Raw genomic sequence first — 18,552 nt, 5'->3', positions numbered from 1 at the left:
AGAGGGCCATTTGGTGTTACAATAACAAGCTGACTTTTCACATTAGCAAGGATTAGCCAGTATAAATAATAAATTGACACAGAGTTGCTGCTCTATTAGATATGGTAAATCTTTCTTGGTGTTTAAAAAGAGAATCCAAAGTAAAACCCTAAGACCGTGTTAGCCTGAACATGTGTTAAGTGTAAAGTTCTGTTAGTTTAAACTAACAAAAAAAAAAAAAAGGGGGGGGGTGGGTAGGGATCAACTCTCAAACCAATTTATGGGGCAGATTTATTACAGAACAGTATGTTATGGAGAGCTGTTTCTGCTTTATGGAATGTGCATGCATACTGCTTTATTTCCTAACAGCATCATAGCAAATCATCTTTAAATTTACTGAAATATTTTACAGTAAAAGGATTGCCACCATTTTTCCAGAGATAAATAGTGCAGAATTCATTTAAGTACTGTCTATTATGCTTCTTGCTCAGCAAGCAAAACTGTATTATAAATGAATTATTTTCTTCTCTGAAGTCTTAACTTTTTGAAGGATTGTACACTCTCATCATCCAGATAACCAGAATCCAAATTACAAAACCTGCAATACACCAGATCATTTCTTTCATTGCACTAGATTAAAGAAGATCATTATCTAAAATGCTTCTGATTCTTCAAGCTAGTTTTTAAGCTACAATTTACAAATAAACTTAGGTTATGATATTCCTTGCTCTTTGTTGTCAATGTTTTTTTTAAAAACTCAAGACAGCTATCCTTACCACTGTTTGTCTGCTTTAGTCCGACTGTATGAATTCATCAATTATATCTGGATGAAAGCTCATTCACCTTTTTATGTTTTTTTAATAGAGAAAAAGCAAAACTGAGAATTAGCCTTGCATCTGCAATCAACGTGATTATGATAACACTGCTTGCATAAATAGAAAAGACTTACCTATTGCTTTTTGCTAGCACACTACACTGCACGAGATGTACTGAAGACCTGAAAGTACTGTGTTGTCTCTCTCATGCTGACATGACGTTTTTAGACTCAGAGAAGACAGTTTATGCAAGAAAAATCTGCTTCCCATCATAGAGTACCAAAACTGTCCTCTTGCACTTCGACACATAAGAATTGTTTTCCACAGTTTCTTTTTAAACTTCCAATAAAAAGGCACTTTGAAATATGAAGTATTTCTAAAGTCAGCTTTTGCTTACTGACACTTTATCATTTTTGCCCATCGTTATTTACTGTTACTGACGGACAGGCTTTTTAAAAGCTATCTTGCGGAGCCTTTCTGCTCTGCATAACAGAGAAGGCACTGTGAAATGGAATTGTACTTACTGGAAACAGCTCAGCCCTGAATGCCTTGATTACTCTGATTATCTCATATACAAGCTCCCTCTGCAGGTAATAAGAAGAATGAGCAAAAATATGTGGAAAATGTGGGTAAAGTCAGCATAGGAACGCAAATAATCAATCATCGTTTTAAAGAAACTCCCCCAAAAATCCTTCTCCAATGTTATCTGAAATAAGGAGTTCACATAAAAAACATTTTTCCAGCCCTGTGTCTCTTCTTGTCCCCTCAGAAAACTTAAAACATTCAGCTTTAGTCTCTCCTTAATAAAAATACCCAGATTTCTTTTTCAAAGTCCCCTAAATGCTTTCAAGGCAGCAAAAAAAAAGAGAAGGAAAGAAAGAAAAAAATCACCAAATAGAAATGAAAGACCACCCCAAACAAGAAAACAAATTCATCCTATCTGATGCATCTCCCTAACCCCAAACCAAACAAACAGCAGCATCCCTCATTCTATTTACTGCTGGGAGATAAAATCCAATGCCACTTCGAGATACAATTACATATGCACTCCCATAAAAGTTTAAAAAGTAATTGAACTGAATGGTAAGTTATCTTGAAAATTAAAGAAGTCTCTATCCATTTATATCAAATTATGAAGTAACAATGTAGTTTTCATCCAATTGGAGGCAAAACGCTTTTCTTCCAAAATACCCTTACCTTAAAATGTCTTCAGGTTGTTCGCCATAATAGCGTGAGCTTTCTAGAAAAGAATCCCTCCAACACAAATGGGAAAAAGCTTCAATGAATAAAGCTATAAATATTAAGCAGATCAAAATTGAGCCTTCGTCTTACCTAACCTTTAGCACACACTCAAAAAAATGGAAAGCCATCAGGCAACATTAATTTCCCTTCTAACAGGGAAAGAATGAAAGTATGCCTGTGGTTTTGTTTCTCTTCAGAGCCAAATCCCACTTTCTTTACTTCTGCAAGTAGTGCCATTAGACTCATGAAGAATACTCATAAAATAAATACACATGTATAGGGCATAAAGTCACATATGCCCCATGTGACCTGACTTTCCACTTGGAAAAAAAAAAAACCAAAAAACTCCAAAAAAACCCCAAAAGGTTTCAATGTCAGCTTTTAAAAAAAAGTAGAAAAATATTCATGATATTCTAGTATGGCTACAGCCATTACATGGGACAAACGTAGGATAAATTTGGGGTGTTCACTTCAAGACAATGAGACTGCTCCACACTGAGCTCTTCTTTGCTGCTGGAATATCTTTTAACAGTTGGCTCAACAACCAGTTATTATCATATACTATTATACACCTCCTCAAATGAGGGAAAGAATGAGGAAGTAAAGAAAGCAGGAGAGAGAAAAAAAAAAAAAAAAAGGCAACATTTTGAAGATACGATGCTCTATTCAAGCACCCGGTAAGATTATTGCCTGAAGGGCAAAAGGATTTCTTCTTACTTTCAAATTATGTCAGCATGCAACTCCACTCCCTCTCTAAACTCCCAGCCTCAGCCCATTTTCCCGGCACAGCAGCTCAGCCAGGAATGCCTCCACTGCCCAGGCAACCTCCCTCCTTTAAGCACTTTTATACCGATTGACACAAGAATCAGCCTCACCGACTGACAGTCTGCGTTTAAGAAATACTTATTAGCATGAAGTGAATCAAAGCCTCAGGAGACACTGCCCTTCAATATTGAAATGACGAATTTACCAACGAAATAGTTACAGATCGGTATTCTGGAGAAGTCTCACTTTGTTCAAACTGAGGATGCAATCCTTGTTCATTCTGGGAAAGCGAAGTTTTCCACATTGGTTGCTTCGCGTAGAAGTCTAAATTAAGCTTAGAAGAATGAATACAAGTATGCCTGGATCAGATGAAAAGAATCCTGCCTACTGTCAACACAGACATCGGGAATTTCCCAGAGAAATGCAGAGTCAACAGCAGAACTTGTTCTTGGGAATCTTTTCTTAAAGCGCCACTTTATTTAGAAGCAACGCTGCCTATGGAGAGGGAGTTGTTTCTGAACACTCTTCACACCAGCGTAGACTGCTATGCCGTAAAAAAGGACAAATATGATACTGTAAGAGAATATATGGGGAGGTGAACTAAAGTCTCCTTCTGGTATGTGATCTCTCTCCAACACTGCAGCCTCATTTCAGGGTAAGGCTCGCGCTCTATTTACACCGGATCCCACCAACAGCAAAGCAAGTATGATAGTCAGAAACAAGGTCGGTCATCCCCTCCCCAGCCTCCAGAAACAATTTTTAATCATAACTGGCATTATATCATTCTGCCATCTAGATACAGAACAATAATCGGTTTGAGGTGTCGACTGGTAGGAAAATACCAACAGAGGGCACAAAGGAAAGCAGCAGCTTACCCCAAATGAGAGATTTGGGATTTTATCATGTCCAGAGGCAACTAAATAAACAGAAGGAGCCTAATTTTTAAAGCAGGATTCTCCAGTGATAAATTGTTTTGCTGCTACTTGCTGATTTTATCTGGGTTTTTTTCAACAGTTGTAGATAGAAATCTAAGCGTACATTAAGGAGATGCACCTCTCTAGCGGTGATGCACAGTGCTCAGCTGCTCCCTGCACTGTCCCCACCACACAAAGCAGTGAAGAAGCCCAAGAAATATGAAAATTCCCTTCTTTGCCGTAAAAGGTATGAACACTCCCAACACCTAATTTATGCACCAAGCCATCCCTAATTTAAAAATTAACATATTAAACACACTTTTATTTGTACAGTATCAGAATTCAGGATCTTAAATAGCAATCTTCATTTCTGTTATTTCATTCCAGCTTTTGTAGTTCATTGTGGCCAAGTAACACATCATTAAAATACAAACATAGTACAAAACACTCAGATACATTGATCAGTGTCAAGTCAATCTGCATTACATTTTAAAAACTATTCTACTTTTTCCCTATATTGCCACTTGAGCAAAAGGAATTCTCTTCCTTGGGTGGTAAACACACTGTAAAACACTGTTAAAGCAAAACCACAGTCATTGCAGAGGTCTTTAGCATACCAAAGGCCAAAACAGGCAGACCTACATCCTACCATATTTGTATGAGGAAATGGCGTAAGACAAATTTCCTATGACAAAACACTGCATTACATTAAAAGGAAAACATTCTTAATATTGTATCTACGTAAGAAACCCAAATAGCTTCTTATCAGCTATGACTAGATTTTCTATGAAGCTAGCTATTTTCAGTATTGAAATACAGACATTGACACTTAAATCTTTTTGTGTAAATGTTAGTGTTTATAATGTGGTCCTCAGAGATTAAGATTAGGTGGGAAAAAAACACAAAACACACAGCCACGACAGGCCCTATTTTTCTCAGTCCATGATCACTTGTCAAGCCATGATTAATGCTGTGCTCTGTAGAGGGAGACATTACATCTAGGCTACAACAGACCTAAATTTTACCCTAAGGCAGAAGCCTGATTCAAACATCTCTATTCAAAGTGACATTTGTCCTCTCTTTTCAACCAGTTTCCTCTGAAATTCCAGTAAACTGACTTTGTGACCTACAAATGGTCCATTGATTCTAACTTGTCCTGTTGCCTGTCCTTGTGGCAAAGTTAGTTTTGGTGACTGAATGAAGCAAGATGTTATGCATTCAAGAAAAATACAGGAGCAGAGTCCATTAGGTGCTCTATTAAATGCTCAGTTGGACACCAGCAACTAGGATTTATGGCTACAAGGATTCCACCTTACACAGAAGAGCTAAAGATAAATACTGAGGTCAATATTAAAAATCAGAAAATAGTTTTATATTCAGAAGTAACAATGGCCTTCATATTCTAAGGTGATGAGCAAAGATACTTTTTATTTTTTTTTATTACAGACAAGAACACGGGCATCGTCAGGGCCACCCTGAAAAGTAATTACATTTTATCTCCTGCCTTTCACTCTGAAATGTCTGCTAAGGTATTTACATTTGTCTGTTACAAGAACAACAAGCTAGACAGGAGAAAAAACTAGTTGTGATCACTTATCTCAAGTAAATACTATTTCTCCAGTGAATGGTATTATTCCATCTATTTTATAAAGTTATTGTTAGATCTTCCGATTATCTGTAACTGCTATTGTAGGAATAAAAATAAGACATGCTTATACCTTATAAAGAAATAGCCGAATAGCAGACCTGGACATGTAGAATAGTAAATATCCTTCTTGCTGAACATAAAAAATGGCAACGTTTGACAATATTAAGCAATTTAAACAGTGCTGGCAAGTTCCTACTAGCCAAGGTAATCTTATTTCTGGTGCTTTTCAGGGTAAATTGATTCCCCTCCTCCCCCTTAGCTGCTCTGATAATTGAACGAATTTATGTAAGTGTGATGGGATTTTACTTAGCAGACAACACACAAAACATTCCCCAAACATGAAGTACATCACTCATAAAACCTATTTTTTTAAATTAAGCAAGCTGTATTTAAACTTGCTTTGTGCTAGGGTAACAATCAATAGCATTTTGTTGGGGACTGCACTCCACCTCCAGGTATTAAGCACTGTGCTTGCTTCAGTCAGGCTGCAATGTTTTTGATTATCATGCCTTTCTAAATAATCTGGGTAAACAGCAGGCTAGAGTAAATTGAATCACTACAATACCGTATGAAAATCAAAAAGAAAGAAATCATGACATATGCAGATTACATAATCTTCTGAAACCCATAAAATAATCCATTTAATGTAATGATCCATAACCTGGAGATGCTATGATTTGGCATTTGAAGGTTGGGTTGTTTGTTGGGTTTCTTTTCCTAAGGAATCAATTTCTGGTCAGCTACCTATTTGTATCTAGAGAATGCTGTAAGACTTTAACATTCAGTAAGTATATTTCTATAACTACATCGCTTATAGAAAGCGACACAATCTTCAAAGCCTGTGCTGTAGAAACACATCTCTGTACACTACAGGTTGAAAAAAACATGAACTCCAAGAAAATGATCTATTGAAAAGGGCTTTAAGCCTGTCATCTTTCACCTTTTAAATGAAGACGGTTAGAAAGAATCATATTTGTTAAATAAAGACTGGAAGTATTTTCTAAACCAGGTATATATGCACATTAAATTGCAAGTTACCGATATTCCACCTACTACTTTTATTTTAAGAACTGTTGGAAACAGAATGCAGCTATCTTTGAAAACTATTTAAATATTAAACATGATTGTGAAGAGTATCAAGAATGGCCTTAAAATAGCTTTTCCTTTTTCCAGTTTTCTTGACATCAGATTATAACTATGATGGTTTAAATCTTTTACTTGTTTCAAACTGAGGGTTTTAAAAAAATAACAGACAGCTTTTAAATTTAAAAGCTGCACATAAATACTTTAAAAGGTGAATTTCTTGCGATTTCAAATCGCTTTTGTACATCACAAACATCAATCCTAAAAAATGCTTCGAAAGAGTCTTTTTAACATGACATCTCCAAGTAACATGCCTGACTATAAATTTCACTAGCCTGCACTCTAAAGTATATTGCTTTATAACTGACTGCTTGTCTACCTATGCATTAATACGATTTCAATTATATACCAGACGCAGTTTAACTTCTTCTCTTGCAGCTGACCAGGTAAAATCATTAATCATTGCTTCCAGTCCTTGTATTATCAGTCATCCACAGATATTCCTCAGTGGAAATGCAGAGGAGACATAAAGCATTTTTTGATATAAAATATCTCCAAGTGGTTATTTGTAGGTTTTTCTTCATTATTATTATTATTATTAGGCATGGTGCTACCCTCAGCAAGAGCCATACTAGAAGTTAACAGTATTTTCTTCCATGTATGTCAACATCTTAGGCGGACACAGGATGAGCAAGGGCTTGGAAATACATAAAACTTTTTCGACTGGTAAAATTCCTTAAAACTTATGATTATGTTTCTACCTCTCTAAACATTAAACAATTATTTATACTGGATGGGTATTATTATTTGTATGAATTTGTGACACACGATATAGAAATGTATTGCAAATGTAACTTTGATAAATATTTTGCCTAACTTCTCTTTCCAACAGCCTTAAGTGAAAATGATGGACCTTTCTACGAAGCTGTCATTCAAGACTGTAGCATTTTTTCTTCATCATAACTACCTCCATTTAAAAGACATAAATCAAAATGTCATGTCTATATATTGCATTTTAAGAAATAAAAATCATCATATTAGGACGTATTATTAACCATAAAGACTACAAACTCTTAAGACTACACTACCCTGCTTATTTAAATTTTAATAAGGTGCTTCCTTACTACAAACTAGAATTCTTGAGTAACCCCCTTTCCTGACTTTATGCATTAAAAGCAGTAAGAGATAAATAAAACATTGAGAAAGCTTCTGCAGCGATCAAATAAGAACTAACTAAGCAAACTTTGGGTCTTTTTAAAGCTCTCCTCTTGCTCATTTGAAGAAGGGAAACACCCAGAAGTCTGGTGTTAATGTCTCTGCTGATTGTGAAAATTGCAGCAATAAAAACTCCAACTGCTTGTCTTAAATTAAGACTTGCAAGACTACATGTGAGATCTGTATCTTTACATTAGTTTTTATAACGTTTCGAAGTTTGGTTGCTTGCTTTGATGTTGGTCTATTAATGAGCAGGGGAGCCAAAAGCCAGAAAATAATGTTCACTGGAAATTCTCAAGTCAAAATCTGAAGTAATTGGTTTGTTCTACCCCACATGATTCAATATCCTGATTCCCCCAACTACCAGCTCCCTGAGCTATCTGAACGTCTATGCTTTTTTGCTGTTGCCAACACATAGTAACCCACAGTGATTGAAAATGGCAGCTGAAGTGCTGCTGCAGCACATTAATTTTTCTCTAAGTGGTCCAATTTTGTCATCTGGATGTTGAAAATCTTCTTTCCACTAAATGTTTTTTATATATACCTTTAGAGATTTGTCGAATTTGAGGTTGCCATCATACAAACCGAAAAGCAACATTTGCAAGACAATTTTTAGATTATCCCTAATAGCTGAAAGAAAGCACCTTCTTTATAGCACTCTACATTCAAAGCACACTAGTTAACAGTAACTTAAGTGTGATAATGGCAATTACATCAATATGTTCCTTTTATACCACCAAAAGGTACTACTTCAGACAGCTGAAGACTTTAGGTAAATAAACTGCTGGAAATTACCTGGAAAGTAATGACACACGATTTTAGGACCACTAAAAAAATGGTCGTGTCCACTTAAGAACAACAGAAATCTATAAAAGTTATTTAATTAACTGCACGGGGTTTTGCCAAGACATACCATATACACTCAGTTCTTTCATTAAATGAAAGGAAATTGAAGCATGAGTGAAGACGACCTACTCTAAAGGCACATCACTTTCATGGCTTAGAAAAAGCCACCACACACACACCCCAAACCATCAAATGAAGAACCGGAAGAAAAAAAACAAACAAAAAACCCCAAAAAGATAAACAGACCAAACACTACATACCAAGCACTTAAACCAACTTTTTAAAAACACAAAATTTATGTTTTAGTACCTGCATCATTCAAGTAAAAGGTTTGGAAGGACAGCATTGGCAAGGAAGGGATAGAAAGTTCTTTTCTTTGCCCGAGATATACACCAGAACACAGTCCCCAAGAAACATCTGGTGCCTGGAAAAGGTCCCAACTTATTGACAGGTAAGTGGATTTTGCTTGGCTTTTGGGTTGCCAGATTATGAACACTGATTTGCAAAGCTAATAAAAGGGCAGGCCGGGCCACATCCCCTTTCAGGCTCAAGGAAATAGTAACAAAAGACTAAAAACCTGCAAATACGTAGTCGTGTAAAACAACTTACAATGGAATAGATGTTCTACACAGCCACCAGAACAGCACTCCATACTTGGTTTCAAATTGTTTATTACAGGGTAATACTAACCGCAAATTAGGTTATCTTTGTAAACACTCTATCCCTGATTAAATGAGATTACAAGAATCACTCATTTTCACTTTTTTTCTAGAACAGAAAGGACATGGAAGCATATGGCCGCTGGCGTTCAAAACTTCTTCTACAACTCTCCATAAAAATATCTATTATTCCAGCCTACCCACCCATGAAGGAGGGAAGCGTATTTGTTTCAAAGGTCTGGAATCGATAGGTCTTTCATTACAAGATTGCATTTGTTTTCCGAAGTAATTAGAAGGTGCTCCCCACCCAGCCCCCGCACAGCACCGTGCGGGCCGTGCCCAGCGCGCTGGCGCGGGGGAAGGGGCTTCCCAAGCCCCCCTGGCGAGGGGAGGGGGGCGGCAGGAGCCACGCAGCCCTGCCCGGCGGAAAAGGTCACTTTTTCCCCTCGGAACAAGCCATTAATCAATGGAGTGTAATTGTCCCAGCGCTCGCAAGGGCTCTGCAGCGATGGGACCTTGTTTTTCGCTCGCACAATTGCCAAACAGCGAAAGTTGAGAAACATAGCCCGCATCCACCTCCCCATTTTACCCCTTTACAATTCCCTCTGCCCTTTGGGCCTCTGCTGGGAAGCAAATGGAAGACAAGCTGAAGTTTTCTCAATTGAGCCGGAGCCGAGAAACCTTTGATATGCTAATACCCTCCTTCAAACGGTAAGAATTCACACTTGCATTAATTCAAACAATTTCTGCGGAATGATGCGAAATGGCACCTCTTTTCGTGGCAAAGCAACAAAAGGAGGGAGCCGGGGCGTCTGAGGAAACCAAACAGCGGAACATTTGTTGTGCGCCCCCCCACACCCCACCCCGCACCGGGCAGCGCCGTGCCGGGAGACCCGCACCTGAGCACCGGCGGGTCCCGGTGCGACAAGCCACCGTCGAAGCCCAGCAGTGCTAGCGCAGACTAACAAGGAGATGTTATTTTTAGAGCCAGACACAGCAACTGAGGCTCATGACACACTCTTGTTTTCTGTCTCCAGATGGCCCCAGATTTCTACATGTGAAAATAAATAGAGATAAAATTAAAAAAAAAAAAAAAAAAAAAAAAAAAGTTGTTCTCACTCCGCAGCCGACAAAGGGCAATTTACTGCTCTCCCCGAGGCCACCCCCCGCCCCGCACAGGCCGGTGGGCAGCCGCGGGGCCGAGTTACAAAAATAAACCCGCAACAGGTAATTATTTACCGAACGGATGCAACTTTCCCCGCTGCGCACTGCGCGCCGGGGAGCGCCGCGCCGAGCCGAGCGGCGGCCGGGCCTGCTCCGCGGGTCACCCCGGCCCCAAGGCGGGGCGGGCAGCGGCCGGGGGCCGCACAGACCCGCCGCGGCTGCCGCAGGCCCCTCCGCAGGGGTGGGGGTGGGGGGGCGGCCTGCGGGGGGGCGGCTCCGCGCGGGCGGACAGCGGCCGTGCGGGTCGGCGGCGCCGCGCTGCTGCCGCCCCAGGGCCGCGGCCTCGGCGAGGGGCGCGCTCCGGCTCCGGCGGGGGCCGGCGGGCGAGCGGGGGTGGGCAGAGGCCTCGGGCACCGGCAGACAAGGCAGACCCCGAAGTAAGCGTTTCCCCGCCGGCGGCTCGGTGGCGACCGGCCGAAGTGGGGAGCGGGCGCCGTACGAAACGAGCGGCGCGGCTGCAGCGCGGGGCTCCGCTTACCTCTGTCTGGGAGCCGAAGGCGGGCCGGGATCTCTCGCCCCGGCGGGACCCGGGAGCCGGGTGACCCCGCCGAGCGCAGGGCTGCGGGGGAGCGCGGCGGAGTTAGTCCCGGGGCTCCGGCGGCGGAGCGGGGAGCGGGCGGGCGAGCGCCGGGCTCGGGCGGGGAGCGGGCGGCAGCTGGCTCTGCGGCGCGGCGGGCCGGGGCAGCGCAGACCAGAAGGCGGCTTCTCCTCCAAGCAGCCAGCCGGGAGGCTTCTCTGGGGCTAAGTCAACATTTTCCTGCAGTTTCCGACACTCCGCTCCGCACGAAACGCACGATGCAGCCAGGCTCCCGCCCGCACGCACGAAAATAATAAATTAAATTTTAAAAAAAACGAAATGGAGGGGACGACGGGCGCAGCGCGCAGTGTGTGCCCAGCCTTCGGAGTCCTTTCTGTGCAACGATCGGGAGGCGATGCCAGCAGCGGGAGTAGCGGGGAACAACTCGAAAATGTTACAACGGACCCCCCCTCCTCTGTGTCTCTGTCGCTCGCACCGACTAGATTTACATCTCCCGGGATGACATTCTGGCCTCTGGCGGGGTGCGGGTCCGGCCCCTCCTCGGATTTTCTCCTCTTCCTCCCGGTGCTGCTGCCCCGCCAGCGACTGGAGGCCGGCCGCTGAGCTAGTAACGCGCGCAGCAATGGGAAAAACGCAATACATACACACACACACACAAAAAAAAATCCCAATGAATTGTATCGCAGCCTCCTTTTTGCTCATGCACCTCTCCGTGTGTGACTGGGGATTGCGAAGTCCTGACACAGACTCTCCGCCGGCGCTGAACTGGAGTCACCTCCAGCCTCCTCCCCCTCCAATCTCCACCCCCTCTCCCTCCGCTCCCCACCCCTGGGCTCAGCTAATCATATAAACATATTATCACGTAGAGCAGCACCGACGAAGGACAATTTTTCCTCCCCCCCCCCCCCCCCCCGCGCACCCTCCTCCCTTTCTTCCAGCTGGGGGGGTGAAGGCTAACAGCAAACGCCCGGCCGCTCGGCACCACAGGCCGAGTCGATGGGCTGCGCGCCAGCGCTGCCCGCTCCCCGCTCCATCGCCGCGGCTGCCGCGGGGCGCGCACCGACGCGGAGCCGCCCGCCCGCCGCCGCGGAGCCTCCGGGCGCCCCTGCCCGGCGCCTCGGGCCCCGGCGCTCGCCGGGCCTGGGGCCTCGGGCCTGCCGCCCCCCCTCACGCTTCCCGGCGGCTGCCGGCGCGCCGCAGGCCGGCAGGCGTCTCCGCGGCACTTTCTCCTTGGCCGTACCCTGCCGCGCCACCGCGCACCGCCACCGCGCACCCCAACTTGTGCGCCGGGCCCTGCTCAGGTGCTGCCGGGCCGGGCCAACGCGCTGCACCCACCGTGCGTGCTCCCCCCCGGCGTCTGCACCCAAAAATAATTCACCGGGCGGCGCGCCCAGCGGGCCAGAGCAGGCGAGGGGCGGGAGGCAGGGGGCTCCCGGCTCCCCGAGGCTTCCAGGGCTCTTTCGGCCCCTTCCCCGCCTTTCCCCGCACGGAGGCAGCCCGGCGCCCACCTGCCCAGCCACCTCCTTGCGCCGCTCCGCCCGCCCGCCCGCAGCAGCCGGCAGGGACGGCGCTGCTAAGCACCGCGCTGCGCTGGGGAAAGCGTGTCAGGACAGGGTAAACGGCACTTGGAAACGATTTAAAGGATACTGAGTTGACTCATTCCTGCGCTCAGATACAAAACGCAGAGTAGTAGCGCTGTTGCGTTTCTTTGCAAAAATCTGCTCTTAGAAACCAAGGTTTGGGACTGTTGGCAGGCTTTTTCGGTCTGTTCCTCCGCCCCCCCCCCCCCCCCCCCCCGTGTTGATGCAAAATACTGAGGATCCGCGCTGACCTTTCAGGCTTCGCAACATGCCCAGTCCCCAGCTCTCAAGGTCAGGCAGAAGCAGCTGGGCATTAGGCAGGGCCGGTGGGCGCGGCGGGCGGGGGCGCGGCCGGGGCGAGGGCCGGGCTGCGCGGCCGCGGGGAGGGACCGAGGTGCGGCCCCGGCCTGGCAGCGCCCCCCTGCCCCCGCCGCCCTTTGGGGCTTTTTTTAGCCGCCCCCTCCCTCCCCTGGCTGCGGCGCTGGGATGAAATCCGCTGGGCTGCGCCTGCCCGCAGCGTGGCACGCACGGCAGGGGACCAATGGGGCCCCATCGGCTCTGCCGGGTCCAAAGCACGTTGGCGATTCGGCTCGGATCCCCCACACCACTGCAGGAAATCGGGATCGTTGCCTTTGTTAATGGCAAAGATTTACTTTTTAACATAATTACCTCGACTGCTCTGCATACCTGTGCAATTAACGTTCCTGCTTAGCAAAATGCAATGTGTATGAAGAGGGACGTGACACGGTTAAAAGGAAACTGGATCTATCAGCCCTTGCGACCTGAAGTGTTAGTGGGGAGGATAGCCTTGGCCCAGGCCTCTGTGAGAGCACATTAAACTTTCAACAGCACTAGCAATAATCCCAGGGATTAGTACTGAAAAATCACCGCAAGATGGGCATGCCATAGCCTCACTGACCTTCCCCGCTGACCGTGCCTGTGGAGGGGACCGGGAATGGGGAGAGCACTCCCAGGCTTGTGGGCCCGGAGAGGTTGCTCGGCCATGGCGGGCGGCGCATCTTCCTGGGGCTGCTGTCAGTGGGGTTAAACCTGCACGCTGCCTGGCAGCCACGCTCAGCATGCCAGGGCAGGAGATCCTGTGTCCCTGTGATAGTTTGTACCTACTATATATAGTTAAAATATAGGTTACTGTGAGAGCAAAATGTAGAAAAGAGCAGGTTCTCTATTTTCTCCCTAGTTCTTTAAGTCCTTTGTGTACCCCTAGTATAGCTAACTGCCCTGTCTTACTGAAAATATCCTCATAAATATCTCTATAAACCCTTAATAACCTCTTACGCATTTCTAATGGAATTAAATCATACAGGTATTTTAATGTGTTATATTAGAAACTGATTTTCATTGAAAGGGTTGGATGCATCTGTTATGGAAACATGCTTCTTTAAAAGAGGGTCACAGAAATAGAAAGACATACATATTGATTGGCTATCATTTTACCAGAGTTTTAAAACATATCATTAACAAATCCTACTTTTTTCTTTTTTTTTTTTTTTTAATGTCACATAAATGTAATTGCAGATAAGCAGTGATAGCCTGGAAGTAACAGCCTTTTGCTTAGTTGATGAGAGCAGGGTTTAGCCACAAAACAGTTGAGAGTACAAGAATTACATAGGGTTGGCAGTTTCCCTTTGAGAGGGTGTGAGAGAGAGGAATTCTTCTATTTCGAGCAAAATGTCTGTTGGTTTCTGTAGAAATTTTTTACCCACAAAAAGATTGAAAAGAACTGCAGAACTAGGCCTTGTGTTAATATTTGCTGAAGTGGAAGTGAATTCACCTATGTGGATTCAACGGCAGGACTGACGTTTATTTTCCCCCTTTTCATCAAAAACTTCTGGAATCATATTTCTTTCTACATGCAGAAATGGAGTTTTACAACTGTAAGTTTTACAGCTCCAAGTTGTAAAACTGATTTTTAAACAATTGGGAAAAATGCAGACAGAGACCTTTCAGCCATTGTTTCGAAAACACATGCTCCCATTAATTCTCATTAAATGTGGATTAAGATATGAGAATACCTGGCAGAGGTGTATGTTGCTTTGGCAAGTAAAATAGTATTATTCAAGTGATTAATTTTGCTTCACATGAAACAGCATCTGTTTCTTTAGAACAGGAAAATTGTAGACACATACACCCATGGCATACTTGAATCTCATCCTTTAGTTTTTACCCGGCCACAATTATTGCAAGATTTGCATATTAATACATAAAAAAGAATTATAACAAATCAAGTTTCTTTTCACCATTAAAGCTGCCTATTTACTTTTTGCCATATCCCTATAAAATGTGTATCTCATTCCATACATACTCCCCAAGTAAGTACAGACAAGTAGATTTTCCTTTAAAACCTTGCTTTGCTGCAACAGTGCAAAATAGCTAGCTTGAAAACACTGTGAGAACTCTTATAAGCTTAGCAAAATAATTTGATAGTATTTTATTTGACCCTTTTACTAATGTTAAATTTTTGTTTTCATGTATGTTCTGTGTATTGCTCTCAAATTGCTTTGGTGAAACTGCTGGATCATGTCCTTGAAAAAATAAAAGCAAATTCATAGTAAATTTTTAAATAATCACAAGAACTGTGTATCAATTAGCATTTCTAGGGCCAACATGTAGGACACTGAGAACTGGAAAAAATTTCACTGTCAGCTTGTACTTGAAGAAGATGCATCTGATAAAGATGATTTAACTTGCAGAAAAAAATTGGCCAAATTATGAAGTCTGTAATACGAACTTGCAGACTCAACTAGAGGTTTTCTGCCATAGAATTGCAGTTTACATCTGCCTATTTTTAAAAAGGTTAATTTAAAACGTTTAAATATCTTGATAAATAATATTTTGTATTGCCGTAAGTGTCAGTTCTCCCATGAGAAATGGTTTACACAGATTTTATGCAACCTATTTCTTTATTACTGGAGTTTTATGACTGAACTTTAAATACTAGCAACTGACATTTCCTCCCTATCTGTGCATACCCTGTTGAATAGCGTATCAATGAACTTATAATTAGATATTAGTTGTAATGTTGTTAGACATAATGTTAGCAAAGACTGACAGAAGAGGTTGTATGTATGTAGTGCAGTAGCATCAGCTAAAGTTGGTGTGATATAAAGATGCGGTTTAATTGGTACAGCATAAAGACATGGGGGTTTTTCCATGGTACGTGGAAAAGTAACAAAACATTACATGATTTTACCATTTCAACACAAAACTGAAAAGTCAAAATTTTGGGTTTTTTTATTTAGGAAAACCCCCAATTAATTTTGTGGACAAATTTATATAAATAAAGTGTGAATGATACAACCCATAAAAGAAAATATCCAGTGTATTGTCTTAAAAGTTTGGAAAAATATCTTGACAATTACCAGTCTTTTAAACTAAGTAATTGATTTTAGTGTCGCTTGGGAAAAAAATGAAACCCATCAATAAAAGAAGAGAATTCTGCAGCTGTTCCTAACAAATAAATGTAACATGAATTTGCATTTTACATAGTTTACTTCAGTAATCAGTTTTAATAACTCATAATCTATATCATTATTTAAGAAATGACAAAATCACTGACTTACTCATAACACTTGGTAATTGTTTTTAAAAATAAATTCTACACATGACTAAGGAAACACCCATTTCCATTTGCTTTATGTTAAATCAACATCTAACCACTCATGGTGATTTCATTCAAAGAAAACAGAAGGAACACATTAGCTGTGTGGTTAAAGAGATTGATGGGCTTCAAAGATTTTAACCATGGATGGTTTTTTCCCAACTGTAGAAACTCATGTTTTTAATTTAAATAGCTTCAAGAAAATGAAGATAATTTCATTCAACAAAGCTGTTGTTTCTTGTTTCTTAGACAGAAATTAATTTGATTTTGGTTAATTAAGTAACATTAGAAACAACCTTGTTCAGAGAAAATGCAGCTATGAAACAAGAGCATGCGTATGCCATATTAGCTAGGTATTCTGAAACAGAATTGTATCATGCTAATAAATTTTGTATAAAATTAATAAACTATTTTTTAAAATTATAATTAATAATTTTAAGAGATCAATGTGATTTTTACCAGTGACTTTAGATACAGGTTTTTATGTTCATGCTAAGACACTGCAGTTGCCTTTCTACTCTGAAAAGTGAATCTGGGGGAGCTTCAATAACGCTGAAGCTCAGTGTTGTTGAAGAAGTACATTCCTTACTTTGGGCTTTGGGTATTTATGGGTGTATGCTGGTGGAGAAAAGTTTACAGTTTAGTGCTGCAGGCATTTATAAAGGCCAAAGAGTTTTCAAGATTGAGCTGTTAGGAGTCACGTAGCAGAACACGTTTAAAAAGAGACGAGTACAATTCCCTGTTTTCATATGAAAAGCTCAGCACAGAAGCTGAAACGATCATACCAGAAAAGGAACTGCAGTGCTGAGCTTTTGGGGAAAGAGATATGTCATGAGATCCCAATTCTCCAAATAGTTTTGCACATTTCTAGGTTCCCTTTTCTCCAACTGCTGTATCTGCATAGGCATTACTTCTGCATTTCGGCAGCAAATGTTTTTTAAGGAAAGAAGCAAAGCTCAAGAGAATAGTAACAAATTAAATAGATTTTTCTATTTAAAATAAATGTAATTTTGCCTGGCAGGTAGGGAGGTCCTTCTCCTCCTCCCCCTTACACAACTATATTACACAATTTTGCTATGACTGTATCTCTTTCACCTGGTAATTTGCAGCCAGAGAAGTACCCGATATCTCAGACTGGCATATTTGGAGGTCACTGTGTATTCTCACCACCTCTCCTCAGCTCTTGCTACACAGCTGCTTGATATAACATAATGGGAGAAAGACCGGGTGTCTACACTAAACCCCTATACCTCCTATGATTTCCTTTATCAAACTCCAGTTGCAGATCTAGAACTTATACTCATTAGCTTGCTTTTAACTATGATATTACCCAGGTCCTTGGCCACTCTTCTGTTGTTTGTGTGCCGCAAACTGGAAGGTGATGCAAAACAGATGAACAGAAAATGGAGAATTCAAAGGCAAACCATTGTATTTGCAAGTATGAATCCATGAAGGCTTTTCGTTTCCTACCCAAGCATCTAATACAATCGTCCTAGGCACTATTAAAATCCATGTCCTTGATGACATAGGCTAAGATTTAAAGAGATATTAATCTTTATCTGCACAGCTGTACAAACTCATAAAGACTTAGATGCCTACGTTGGGGGTGAGGTTAAATTTACTTTTTTGAGAAGTTATGGGATAAAATACATCAAATTCTTGGACCACCAACCAGAACACAGGCCTCCCCATTCCAATTGATTGTCCAAATCATTGAGCTACAGAGTTGTATTCCCTCTGGTGCTCTCTCTTTCTAGCCCAGTGAATCCTGAATAATTTTCTGCGGGGTGTATGAGTTTAGCAGAAGTGGAGAGTATCTCCATCTCCAGTCAGGCTGTGGGTTAGAGAACTGTTTAGCTGGGGAGAAATACACGTTTGAATCCTTTCAGGCAGAGGAGAGAACTGATCTTGTTTCACACACTTTGGACAAGTCTCTTAACTGCTCGTTGTAGAATAAAGCTACACCTTCAAAAGAAAGTGGTGATTACCACTGGGTTTAGTGACAGGCTAACTGTGTTGTTGCGTGTCAGGTGCCCTTACAGTATGACTGTCACTTTCAACTGCTCAGCTTTGTTTTACAGCTCATTGGCAATGATGTTGGTGCAGAGCTCCTTAGTCTGGTTTATCTTGACTAAAGCAATATTTGGCATGATGAGCATTACCACTGTAGGAAAATTTAATGTAAAAACATGGAAGTGCCTTTTGAACAGAGGCATCTTCCCCAGGTAGGCAGCATTGAAACAGGGTTTTTTCAACTTAAGAGCTTAAATTCCTTCCGTGTTTCTCTTTAGGAGTCTTGTTGTTGGAATTCTGTACGATGCCTACATGAAAATCTGGTCCATAGTCACAATAATCAAGTTCAGAGATACGGTAGTAGGTTATGAACCAGAAAGAACAGGGTGCTCATGATCAATCAATCAGGAAC

General features: G+C 42.3%; 1 protein-coding gene across 16 annotated transcripts in view; it reads right to left on the bottom strand.

Moving 5' to 3' along the window:
- ADGRL2 (adhesion G protein-coupled receptor L2) overlaps positions 1–18,552 on the bottom strand; it is a 394,007-nt gene that overhangs the window by 148,944 nt on the left and 226,511 nt on the right. For 5 of the 16 annotated variants that reach the window (XM_056355283.1, XM_056355284.1, XM_056355281.1 and 2 more), the window contains exon 1: positions 10,869–11,660. The exons of 1 other annotated variant lie outside the window; for it this stretch is intronic. The gene's annotated coding sequence lies outside the window, so the exon portion shown is untranslated. Of the gene's footprint in view, positions 1–10,868; positions 11,664–12,759; positions 12,775–18,552 lie in introns of those variants that run through there. 10 more of the 16 variants (XM_056355275.1, XM_056355278.1, XM_056355280.1 and 7 more) reach the window with 5 other exon arrangements.

The sequence above is a fragment of the Falco biarmicus genome, chromosome 11 (assembly GCF_023638135.1).
Source record: "Falco biarmicus isolate bFalBia1 chromosome 11, bFalBia1.pri, whole genome shotgun sequence".
In the NCBI taxonomy this organism is placed as follows: Eukaryota; Metazoa; Chordata; class Aves; order Falconiformes; family Falconidae; genus Falco; species Falco biarmicus.
Note: the sequence above shows the minus strand (reverse complement) of the source record. Positions and strands in the feature narration are given on the sequence as shown.